The sequence below is a fragment of the Equus asinus genome, chromosome 17 (assembly GCF_041296235.1).
Source record: "Equus asinus isolate D_3611 breed Donkey chromosome 17, EquAss-T2T_v2, whole genome shotgun sequence".
Taxonomy (NCBI): Eukaryota; Metazoa; Chordata; class Mammalia; order Perissodactyla; family Equidae; genus Equus; species Equus asinus.
In genome coordinates, this window is record NC_091806.1 from 23,884,463 (window position 1) to 23,898,305 (window position 13,843).

Consider the following 13,843-nt stretch of genomic DNA (forward strand, 5'->3'; position numbering starts at 1 on the left):
TATTATCACAGTTGGAAAAACAAATTTATTACTTTATTATATTAAAGAAAGCGTTAAATAAAATACGAAAGGCCATTTAAAAGTAGATGTTCTTGGCAGATATTCTCTAGAACTGCTGATAGAAGAAAGTGTGATTTTGGCAATACCAGCTAAATTTTCTCAAACATAACAGTAAAGCCCTATTTGCAGAAAAAACAACTCAGTAATGGAGAGAACAATTTATCAGATGATGAGATGATGTTGGGAAGAAGATCTGTGTTACTCAGAGTACAGGCTATCCTGGTGTAACAAAAGGAATCAGAAACAGAGTGGCTCAATAAAGAAAAAAGCATTTTTGGATATACCTGTGCAGAACTTAGTTGACTAAAGTATGTGGTGGCTCTTTTTCATGAGGTAATCATGAGAGCAAACTCTGCTGTCGCTCTCTTATCTCTTAGATGTTATCAGATTCTGCATGGTTAGAGAGGGTTCATTCAGCAGTCTGTCAATGTTCCAATAGACTGAAAGGTGAGATTTTTCACGTTGGAATATGGATTGCCAAAATTAGTTCATATGGATTTTTTTTAGGAATAATTCCGTTATTTATTAGACATAGTACTATTCAGAGTACCCATTTCTTTTGATATGAGCATCTTTAATAAATTGTACTTTATATTAATTATTAAACTTATTATCAAAAGTGTTTAGAATATTTCTTATTTTCATTTCAAAATTTGTGAAGCCCATGGTGATATTCCTTCTTTTATTCCCAAAATTGGTAATATGTGTCTTCTCTCTTTTCACAGTGGCTGCCCTAGGGATTGAAATATGTATGTTTAATTTATCATTAAATTAAAACTTAAATAATATTCAACCACAACTTATAATGTAAGAACCTTAGAATAGTAGAGATGTAATCCTTCTCTCCCATTCTTTGTGCTATTTTGTGATCAATTTTACTTTTATGTATTGTTTAAACCTACAATCATCAATATATTTTTCCTCCAGTCATTTATTTTTTGAAGTAATTAAAATTAAAATCAGAATATATGTTATATTGACACTCATTTTTACATGTCGGTGTTTTTGTCTCTTGGTATCGGCCATGTTTCCTGCATACTCCTTCTACCTGGAAAATTGTTGAAGTACAAGCCTGATGGCTGCAAGTTGTAATTTCCATCTCAAGTGCTATATGAATGCCTTCAAGTCTTATCTTCCCTGAAAGAGGCTTTTATCTCCTGTAGCTGCAGAGCTGAGATTGCCAAATACAAAATCCAGGATCTCACCCTGCAAATGGCTTACATACAACAAAAATTGAATTCTCAACCTTGCAGGATGTCTACTGTGAAAGTGAGCACTGATGTGGGCTCGGCGAGCTGAGGAGTCAAAAGAAAGATTTCTTGGACTCTCGAGGTCTGGTAGTAGTGGTTCTTTATTCAGAGAATAGCATGGGGACAGGATCCATGGACAGTAAGAGCTGCAAACATGGGTTGAGTGTAGGGCTAATTTATAAGGCATAGGTATGTGAGTTACCCCTTTACAAGACAAAGGAAAGATTACGGAAAAAAGTCGTTAAAATGGTATCAGTGCAGGTGAGGTCTGGCTATTGGGTAGTCCTATAACTTTGGATACCAATCAGATCTGATTAGGTCAGGACATCCTATGCTTCCTGGAGGACGATATAGATTAGTATGAAGGCCAGGATGCCTTGGGCTTCTCTCCCTGAGGCAGCCTTGATCCTCATCAAGGACAATGATTGGGAAAAATGTGATCATGAAAATTTTAATGGGAATGTGTGAGAAGACTCTCACAAAATTGGGGACATTCATCCTCTAAATTGTGATATCTAGTTGGCCAATAACTGTAGCCATATCATTCTCAGCTGAGGAGACGAACCCTGCAAAGCCTGAGAAAACAGTATGGCCTCCCCTGAGGCAGTTATCATGCAGTACAATGACGATTCTCATCAGGAATCCCTCTCCTCTCCCCTCTTTGTTCCTAGAGCTATAACAAGACTCAAGTTCTAGCAAGCTCCTAAAGGTGAAGAACGAAGTATGATTCATGAGGAGGTGCACTGCACTCCAAAAGAACTACTTGAATTTTTAATTTCTACAAGCAGAAATCTGGGGAAAATGGGTAAGACTGGATAGTAAGGGTGTGGGATAATGGTAGAAAGAAAATAAAGTTTGATCAGGCCGCATTTATTGATATCGGCCTACTAAACAGAGATTCTGCATTTAATGTTGCAGATCAGGGAGTTAGCTGGCTGAAACATGGAGCAAAAGCTGACCAACACCAAGTAAACTGATAATGTCTAACCTGTGTTGGTTTAATTTGGGAAATGGATTTAAAGTCTTAGGTAGATTGGAATTTGAGTGGATTTGTCACTTAAGATCTACTCACCCACACAGTGTGTATTCGGAAGAAATACCCTTCATCAGTGCTATGAGAAAGATATTTTTGTGAGGAGATCCAACATCCTTGAAGAACTCTGTGATCACTCCACTATAGGCCAGACTGTACAGTGGGAACTGCAGCCACAGAGTTGGGAATCCAAAATGCAAGTAGTGATTGGATCTTGGGGTGGAAGGGGCCAAGTGGAGGCACTCAACCTCAAAGACAAGATGTGGTTACCCTCTAGCACAGCTGAAACAATAATCAATCATAATAGTCTGACTCATGACTAAGCATGGCATTAACAGTTAATAATTGTATTTCTAGAACTGAAATAGATAGGAAGTCATAATCCTTCAAAAAATTTCTGGACTGAGCTAGTTTACAGTCCTAGTACCCCTTTGAGAAAGGGAGGCTGAGTATCCTTGAGGAAGGACCCTGGTATACTACCAAAAATTTAAACTATTGATCTTTCTCTAAGCCTTCCCCAAAAGAACCTTTGGCCCTTTACCAGGGTAACTGTGCGTTGGTTAAAAAAAAGTCAGATCTTTGGGGACTACTGGACACTGGATCTGAACTGTTACTAATTCATGAAGATGCAAAACATCACTGTAGCCCAATAGTCAGAGTAGGGGCTTAAGGACGTCAGGCGATCAATAGAGTTTTATCTGTAGCCCATCTCACATTGGGCACAGTGGGTCCCTGAGCCCATCCTGTGGTTATTTTCCAAATTCCAGAATGCATAATTGGAATAGACCCACTCAGCATCTGGCAGAATCCCCACACTGGTTCCCTGACCTGTGGAGTGGGGGCTATTATGGTAGGAAAAGCCAAGTAGGAGCAACTAGAACTGCCCTTACCAAGGAAAATGGTAAACTCAGATCAATACTACATTTTTGGAGGGAAATAAGAGATTAGTGTCACCATCAAGGATTTGAAGGATGCAAGGGTCATAATTCCCACCACATCTCCATTCAGCTCTCCTATTTGGCCTGTGCAGAAGACTGATGGATCTTTGAGAATGACAGAGAATTATCATGAGTTTAATTAGGTTACTCCAACTTTGCTGCTGGACCAGATGTGGTTTCATTGCTTGAGCAACTGAACATGTTCTCTGGTACCCGATATGCGGTTATTGATCTGGCAAGAGATTTTTTTCTCCATTAATTTCCATAAGGTCCATCAAAGCAGTTTGCTGTCAGCTGGCAAGACCAGCATTACAAACTCAATGTTGTGAAGGGGTATATCAATTCTCCAGCCTTTGCCATAATTTAATTCACAGGCATTTGATCACCTTTCCCTGATCCATTACATTGATGACATTATGCTGATTGGACTTAGTAAGCAAGAAGTAACAACTAATTTAGATTTATTGAGAAGACATTTATGTGCCATGGATTAGGAAATTAATGTGACGGAAATTTAGGGACTTTCTATCTCAGTGAAATATCTAGGAGTCCAATGGAAGATGGCATGTAGAGGTGTCCCTTCTAAGGTACAGGAAAATTTGCTGGACCTGGGACCTCCTGCAACAAAAAAATGCACATCACAAGTGGATCTCTTAAAATTTTTGAGGCAGTATATTCCCAATTTGGTTGTGTTATTCCAGCCCATTTACCAAGTGACCTGAAAAGCTGATAGTTTTGAAGGAGTTCATAATAGGAGAAGGCTCTGCAACAGGTCCATGCTGGTGTGCAAGTATCTCTTCTGCTGGACTATATCATCCAGCAGGTCCAGAGGTCCTTGAAGTGTCAGTGGGCATATAGGAATGCTGTTTGGAGCCTTTTATTAGTTTCTATAGAGGAATAAGAGCATAGACATTTAGTATTTTGGAACAAAGCCCTGTCATCCATCATAGACAACTATTTTTCTTTTAGAAAACAGCTCTTGGTGAGCCACTTGGCCTTAGTAGAGACTGAACACTTTATCACAGCCACCAAGTTACCATGCTAACTGAGCTTCCCATCATGAGCTAGTGTTCTTTGACCCAACACGTCATGAATTTGGGCATGCACAACAGCACTCCATCATGAGATGAAAGTGTTGTATATGAGATTGAGCCTGAGCGGACCCTGAAAGTCCAAATAACTTACATGAAGAAGTTGCCCAAATGCCCGTGGTCCACCACCCTCTTTCTCTCCTAGCCTGAATCTATGACCTCTGAGAAGTTTCCCGTGATTATTTGACAAGGCAGAGGAGACTCAGGCTTGGTTTAAAAATAATTTTTTGTCGTATGCAGGTATCACCCAAAAGTGGACAGCTGCAGGACTATAACCCCTTTCTGTGACATCACTGAAAGACTGTAGTGAAGGGACATCCTCCCAGTAAGAACCTCAAGCCGTATCACTGTTCATTTTGCTTGGAAGGAGAGATGGACAGATGCACAGTTTTATACTGATTCATGTCCCATGGCCAATTGTTTGGCTGTATATTCAGTGACTTGGATGTACATGATTGAAAAATTGGTGACAAGGAAGTCTAGTTGGAGGTATGTGGATAGACTTCCCTCTGCGTGTTAAATATGTGAGGACATTTTTTTCTCATGTTAATGCTCATGAAAGGCTGACCTCAGCAGAGGAGGATTTTTATAATCAAGTGGATAGGGTGACTCTTTCTATGGATACCAGTGACCTGTTTTCTCCAGCCACCACTCTCATCACTAATGGGTTCATGAAGTGACCATGTTGGCAGGTTTGGAGGTCAGGGTGTGGGCTAAGCAACATAGACTTCCACTCACCAAGGCCAATCTGGCTACAAACATTGCTGAGCACCCAATCTGCCTGCAATATGGCACCACAACCTGGGGTGATCAGCTAGCTAGATAACCACTTCCTGGTGGCAAGTGGTTTACATTGAACCATTTCTATCATGGTTAGACAGTGTTTGGGAATAGTTATATTGGTCACAGGGGATTCTTGGTTTGATAATTCCATATACTATTTTTTGAAATGTTATTATTCTTGGATGCCTGCTATTCTTCAGTTGTCACCTCAAAGATGTTGAACAATTTCCAAGCAGAGAGTAAAGCTATTTCATATCTGGAATGTGCAGCACACATGCTTCTCTTTGTTACTTTTGGGACCACAGAATGCTTTCTCTTGGCTGCAATGGCATATGATCACTACGTAGTAATCTACAATGCCTTCCTCTATTCAGTTAGTTTGACACCCCGGGTCTATGTTCCACTCATCATTACTTCCTATGTTGGTGAGATTTTACATGCTTCTGTATAGACAGGGGCCACATGTTGCTTATCATTCTGTTCATTCATTATAATTAGACATGTTTTTTGTGACATCCCTCCTCTCCTTGCTATTTCTTATTCTGACACTTGCACAAACCAGCAATATACATATGCATATATAATGTGTATATATATAATGTATGTATATATAAAATGTATATATAATGTATGTATGTATGTATACATATAATTAACCAAGTGTTGCTTTTCTCTAAGTTATACTTTTATTTGTCTTTTCTGAGCCTTAAGTACATTCTCAAGTAATATTACCATCTAGTGTCAGTATAATTTTTGGAGTTTCAAAATAGATCTAGTCAATTTCTGTGATTGTGCAATAGTAATGGAAGATTCTGAAAATGGAATAAAAATATGTGGTGTTTAATCAAACAATGAAAAAGGCGTGTTCACAGGGCTCGATGGATTTCACTGTGTGAGAACACATGGAGGGCAAATGAAGCAACATTTGGGATGTCCCTCACTGGGACTCCAGTAGAGAAGTACTTCATAACAAGTGCTGAAGATGTACTATAAACAATGTGAAGATACATCAATTCATAGAATCCTGAAGACATAAACTATAGTTATAGTGAGAGAAAATCAAATTACACAATGACTAACAGCAATGATATATATCTATGAATATTTAATATTCATCAGTTTGAACATAGCAACTAGCATAAAGGTGATACAAATTATCTATATTTGCAAAATGCTGCATTCAATGGCCGATTAATATTTATTTGGAAATATCAGAGGATGCAAAGGCACTATTAACTTAAACCAAGGTATTTTCATCTATGGTTTCTAAGCATAGAGAAATGGACTGATATGCAAAGTTCTTTGCAACTTTACACAAGGCTAAACATTTACTTTACTTATCAACCAATTTCTCTCAAATAATTTTTTCATCACTTCTTTTACATCTTTGTTTCTTAAACTGTAGATGATGAGATTCAGCATGGGAATCACAATGGTGTAAAAAGTCAACACTATCATGTCTTGGTCTGAAGCATGACTGGAACTTGGTTTCACATATAAAAAGATCACTCCATGAAAAATTGTCATGCCACTTAGGTGAGAATTATACGTAGAAAAGACTTTCTTCTCCCTTCAGCAGAGTGCATCTTCAGAATGACCACCAGAATGAAGTCATAGGAGTTCAGGACAATCAGGATAGTGACTATCCCAATAGAACCCACCAAGTAGAGGAGTAGAAGCTGGTTTGCGTGATTATCAGAGCAAGAAATAGTAAAGAGAGGAGGGACATCACAAAAGACATGTCTAATTTTATTGGATGCACAGAAAGATAGACTAAATGTGGCTCCCGTGTGTAGTGAATAATGCAAAATGTCACAAAGATGAGTGGCATATAGACCCTGGGTGAGATGTTAACCGAATACAGCAGAGGGTTGTAGATTGCTACACAGGGGTCATATGTCGTTGCAGCCAAGAGAAAGCATTCTGTGATCCCAAAAGTAACAAAGAGAAGCATCTGCACTTCACATCCAAGGAATGAAATGCCTTTATTCTCTGGTAGAAAATTGATCAACATTTTTGGGATGAAAACTGATGAATAGCAGGCAACCAAGAATGATAAAACACTCAGAAAATGGTATATAGGGTTGTGGAGCTGAGGATCCCCAGTAACCAATACAGCCAGTCCCAAATTTCCTATCAGAATAGAAAGACAGATTGCTGGAAATAGCAAAATTAGAAAGACTTGCACCTCAAAATCATCTGTGAAGTTCATCAATATAAACACAATAACTTCAGACACATTTTTCAACTGACTAAGATATAAATCTAAATCTGATAGGGACTCTGACATTTCAGTTTTTGTATTAGGTTCTAAAGGCAATACCTTGTAAAACCAGTCAAAGCTGTTATATCATTATGTTTGTTTCTTGGTAGGGAATAATGATTTCCTTGGTTGTGATGAGATTGACAGTGATGAAAATGTTGGACCCAAGTGGATGCATTTTGCTGTTAAGTAAAAGGAAGAAATGATTTCATTCAATGATTGACTAAATTTATCATCTTAAAAGTATTCTGTTAATTTAAGTGGTTTATACTCCAACTTCTTTTCTGTTAAATTTTTACCACCTGTTTTCATCTTACACCATCATAAAATTCACAAAGATGAATGAACATGGGAATATTTAAATCCAAAAAATATTATAGTGGAAATTACACACCTGAGTGCTAGTTCTAGATTTGCTACAATGTGCATGAAATGCCTTTGCTTGATGTTCACAGTTGTTAAAATGGGAGTAAGAACACATAAATCACAATATTTCTTTGAATTTAAATGAGAAAAATAATTTCAAAATTATTTAATTTTAGAATACTTCCTTATGACTAGTAAATGTGATGTTAGACTTACATTTCAACTTGTACAGGGCCGCCTTTACCAAAAAACACGTTTTATATCTTTTTTTGGCAATTTTCTTGTTCCGTTAGTTTCCAGTCTAGAGCAGTGGTGAACAGAATGTGAGACGGTATTCTGGAGACAGATGCCTTGTTTGCAAACAAAAACAACACAAAGTCCTTTTCTTTTCTGTTGTTTTTTCACAAAATACATATCATTAAGTTGTTCATTGTTGGCATCTGCAACTCATTGTACTGTTATTATTTTTCAAATTTTATCTTAATAACAATGTGAGATGTTTCTCAGTTCATCTGCTTATTAGCTCTTAAAGTATTTGGATTATTTTTTAGATATATTTGTGTCAGAAATAAATCATGGTCACTCTTTTAATGTATTATAGTTGTTTATGGGGTTTCTAAAGTAACTGCAAAATTAATGTCACCTAATAATAAATAATAAAATTGTTTTAAAAAAGTTTTTGCTAAAAGAGTAAAATTACTCTCTCTCCACAAAATAGTGTTTGATTTCTGTTTTTCTTTTTTTGCCCCCAGCTTCCTCATACTGTTTCTCATTCAGAGGAGTATGAATTAAAAAAGTACATGTTTAAAAAAAGTTAAAGAAGCACTTGTATCTGGACTGAAATCTCAGTAATTGAAACACTGTTAAATACTGCATCCATAAGACTGAGGGGGAAGATTTCAGCATGTCAATTTTTCTGTTTCCTTCAGTATGTCGTAGTCAAAAATGTGTAAAAGGAGTGAAAAATCTGCTGTACATAGGGCCGGGAAGAATTCAGTGACATAAATAATTTATATTCATGATGTGAAACATGCCGCAGTTTTGTTGTATTGAGTTGCCCAAATATAGAGAATAAACAAGCTGAAACCACTGTTCGAAAGAGAAGGCCACATATCTTTATTTTCCCGGAAATGTTCCCAGAGATCTATGGTAGTCTTTTCTAACATATAGAATAAATAGTGTCATGAACACGAATCTGTAAAACTAAAAATAAATGCTCGTTTGTCTTAGAAAATTATAGAGTAAAAAAACGTATAATAATCTTAAATTTTGATTTCTGTGTGAATCCAGAAAATTTACATCTTACTCATGAGAACACACACACAAGCACATAAATATCTTGTAATGTGTAATTTGGTTTGAATTGTTATATTGATAAAATAGCTAATAAAGATATCAATTAATACTATAAATATGTATTAATGTTTTGGCATCACCAAAATACATTTTTATTTAAAAAATTCCTATTTTCTCTCTTTCTCCCCCAACCTTCTCCTCTCTGTCTCTCTCTCTCTAAAGAATTCATGTATTACATACAAAAGTATTTACTGAAGAGAGTCAGGGATAAAACAGGAAGTAGGCATATAGGAAGAAATATAGTAGAAAGAGATAAAAATATGCAAGCAAATTTTGAAAAATATACCTTTATGTAGTCAATTAAAGATATCCATTACAAAATACGTGCTCACTGTTATACACAGGAGAAATTTCAATGACACTACAATTCTAACCTTTATTTAACTGATGTATCTGAGCTGAAACAAGGTGGAAGATTTAATATTATATTTAGACTCTAAAGCCCCATATTAAAATCTCAGACTTAGCACCTAGTGAAAGTGTGAGCTTGAAAAAGTTCTTTTTCTTTCCAAAGGATTGATGAACATTTTCAAGTATATCTTGTTCAACTATATGAACATGGTGTAGTTGCAGAGTGTTTGAGATGCATTAAAATATGTTTTGTTAAGTTATAGCATTAATTATATGTGAAATATGAAATATGTCACATGAAATACGACTTCCAAATTTGATTTAACTACACAAAGTTTTAAACTTCCACAGAATAAAAGATACCATAAACAAATTGAAGACAGAACTATTTTATTGCATATAAAAGACAAAATTTATTATCAAGAATAGATAAATATTATATGGAAAAATATAAAATCAAGGACTTCACTAAAAAAGACACACAAATAACTAAACGTGTGAAATTATACCTAAACTTATTTTAACATATTTTATTGACAAAATTCACACACTGTAGCATTAACCATTTTAAAGGGAATAATTCAGTAGCAATTATTATATACACTACATTGTGCAACCACACCTCTATCTCGTTCCAAAACATTTCCATCATTCCTAAGCATCCATCAAGTAATTTCTCCTAATTTCTCCCCCACCTCCAACCACTGTCGGCCACCAGTCTGCATTCTGTCTCTATGAATGTACCTATTCTGGATATTTCATGTAAATGATATCACATATGTGAACTCTTGCGCCTGGCTTCTTCATTTATCATGTTTTCAAGATTCACACCCATTGTAGCATACATCAATACTTAATTATTTTTTACTGTGGTAAGAACACTTAGCATGAGATTTAACCTCAACAAATTTTAAGAATACAGTAGAGTATCGTTAACTATATCATTAACTGTAGGCATAATGTTGTATAACAGATCTCTAGAACTAATTTATCCTGTATAATTGAGACTTTATGCCCATTGATAAGCAAGTTCTAATTTCCTTTCTCTCCCCAGTCCCTGGCAACTACCATTCTACTTCTAATTAATAGAGTTTGACTATTTTAGGTAAGTCATATAAATGCAATCTCCTGTATTTGTCCTGTGGCTGGCTTATTTTACATAGCATAATGCCCTAAAAGTTCATCTGTGTTGTAGCACATGGCAGGATTCCCTTCTTTTTCAACACTGAATATTATTCCATTGTATGCCTATACCCATTTTCTTTCTCTATTCATCCACTAATGGTTTAGCTTGTTTTCACAACTTAGCTATTGTAAATAGTGCTGCAATGAATATGGGAGTGAAAATAGCTCTTCAAGATCCTGATTTTAATTATTTTGTATAAATTCTCAGAAGTGAGATTGCTGGCATTACAGCACAAAGGGTTTGATCTGCTCCCTGCAAGATGAAGCCGATTAGTCGAGAGGCAAGATGGTTGTAGGGAAAGGACTTTATTAAATGATGAGCTAGCTAATTGAAAGACGGTACATTAGCACCAAAATATGAACATCTGGGGTAAGGGTACAGAATCTTAAAACAATTATATAGGGCCAGTGGGCTATAGAGGAGGTGATCAGGAATGTTGACTACCTGGCATTGCAGACTGGGAGTCACCTCACCAGGTCTTTCAGACATCATTGATGAGTATAGAATTTCTGTCCAAAGGTCATTACATTCCTAAGGAACTCAAAAGAACAAACTTATCTCCTTTTTTCAGCTGCGAGATGTATGGTAAACAGAGGTCAGAAAACCTACAGAGCATGCACATGTCCCAGAGGATGGTTGTCAGCTCATCTAGACTATCTGCAGGCTCAAATGTTCCCTATGGGGAAGAGAAGCAAAGGTTATAGAGAGTTATAAGACGGCTTCCCTTAGGCCAAGTCTGGTTTGGCATACAACACTGGCTTATATGGTAATTCTATTTTTAATTTTTCTTTTTTTTTTTTTTTTTTTTTGGTGAGCAAGATTTGCCCTGAGCTAACATCTGCTGCAATCTTCCTCTTTTTGTATGCAAGCCACCACCACAGCATGGCCACTGACAGATGAAGGGTATAAGTCCATGCCCAGGAACTGAACCTGGGCTCCTGAAGTGGAGCACACTGAACTTTACCACTAGGCCACTGGGGCTGGCTCTAGTTTTCATTTTTTGAGGACTCTCCATGCTATTTTTCATAGCAGCTGCACCATTTTGCATTCCTAGCAACAATGTACAAAGTTTCCAATGTCTTCACATCCTAATCAATACTTGTCTTTTTTTTATAATAGCTGTCTTAAGAGCTGTGAGGTGACATCTCGTTCTGGTTTTGATTTACATTTTCCTAGCAATTAGCGATTTTGATCATATTTTCATATATTGTTCATTATTTATGTCTTTTTTGGAAAAATGTCTACTCATGTCTTCAACTCTTTTATAAATAAGGTTATTAGGTTTATTTTACTATTGAGTTGTAGACTTTATTTATATATTTTGGAAACAAACTCCTTATCAGATACATGATTTACAAATATCTTCTCTCATTTCATAAGTTACATTTTTATTTTGCTGACTGTTTCCTTTGCTGTGCAGAAGTTTTTAAATTTGTTGTAGGCTCACTTGTCTATTTTTGCTTTTTTTTGCCTATGCTGTTGGTGCTATATTCATGAAATCTTTCTGAAACTCAATGTCATGAATATTTCCCTTATTTTTTTAAGAATTTTACATTTTCAGGTCTATATTTAATTCTTTAATCCATTCATAATTGATTTTTGTGTATGGTGTAAGATAGGAGTCAAGTTTCATTCTTTGCATGGGGCTTTCCAGTTTTCACATTACAGTTTGTTGAAGAGAATGTCCTTTCAATATTGTATATCTTTGGTTTCTTTGACAAGAATTAATTAACGATATATGTGTGAGTTTATCTCTGGACTCTCTATTCTGTTTCAGTGCTCTATGTGTCTGTTACTATGCCAGTACCACACTATTTTTATTACTATGGCTTTGTATTATATTTTAAAATATGAAATTGTGATGCTTCCACCTTTGTTCTTATTGTTCAAGATTGCTCTGACTAAGAGCAAAATGGCGGGGTGACCTGACCCAGGACTCTCTCCCCTCCAAACTACAACTAAAGAAACGGAAAAACTGAATTTCAACCAATAACCCTATTACTGAGACCGTCAGAGACCTACAGCAGCAAGACAACAGAGGATGGAGAGGCTTGCGCCGCCCTCAGAGGAGCTGGAACAGGGTAGTAGAGAACGTCGCTCCCTCCCCTAGAGACTGGGATTGCTGCCGTGAGTGAGGGAAGGAGCAGGGGAGGGGCTGTGCGACTGGGGTATCGTCCAGGACTTCTGCCACCAGTGCAGTGGAAGCCTGCTGATGGGGGAAAGCTTCCACGTGCGGGGACCCCATCAAGCCAGTGTCCTGGGAGACCAGAGAGCGAGAGCTGATCGGAATACAGGTCGGTGCGTGAGAGAAAGTTCCCTTCCTCCCCCAACCCGCACTGCGTGCCCGCCATCACGTCTGAAGGCAGCGGGCTCAGAACACGCGGCTCTCGACCCCCATCTAGTGGTGACAGGCTGTAACTGCAACAAAATACTACCATCCTGCATGAAATCTGCTCCTCTACCATTCAGCAATTTATAAAAGCTCCAGACCTGAAGGAAAACAATAAAAACACAGAATTAAGTCCTGCGGACTTGGAAATAGGTAAACTAAGTGAAAATGAGTTCAGAGTAGCTATCATCAAAAATCTCAATGAGGTAAAGGGAAAGATAGAGAAACAAGTCAATGAGTTCTGGAGTTAATTCACAAAAGAGATTGAAACTATAAAGAAGAATCAATCAGAAATACTAGAGATGAAAAATACAACGGACCAAATAAAACAGAATATGGATTCCCCAAATGCCTGTGTAGACACCATAGAGGAGCAAATTAGCATAATCGAACACAGGCTGAATGGCTCCAGACAGAGGAAGAAAGAGATTGAGGAATTTAAAAAACTGAAGAAAATCTCTGAGAAATAGCTGACTCAATTAGAAAATGCAACCTAAGAATAATCGGAATTCCTGAGGGTGTGGAAAAGGAAAGTGGAGCAGAAAGTGTGATTAATGAAATTATAAAAGAGAACTTCCCAAATCTAGGCACTGAGGGAGAAATGTGTGTGGAGGAAGCTTTCAGATCTCCTAGATTTGTCAATGTAAAAAGACCTACTGCAAGGCATATAGTAGTAAAAAGGGCAAAAAAGAACACTCAGGGCAGCAAGACAGAAGTAAATAATCCACAAAGGAACTCCTATCAGACTTTCAGTGCATTTCTCTACAGAAACCTTAC

The 13,843-nt window shown here is 37.0% G+C and overlaps 1 pseudogene; it reads right to left on the reverse strand.

Annotated features, from left to right (window-relative positions):
* Nucleotides 1–6,475: 6,475 nt before the first annotated feature.
* Nucleotides 6,476–7,445, reverse strand: LOC106844095 (olfactory receptor 5T1-like; annotated as a pseudogene).
* Between the last annotated feature and the right edge of the window lie 6,398 nt (nucleotides 7,446–13,843).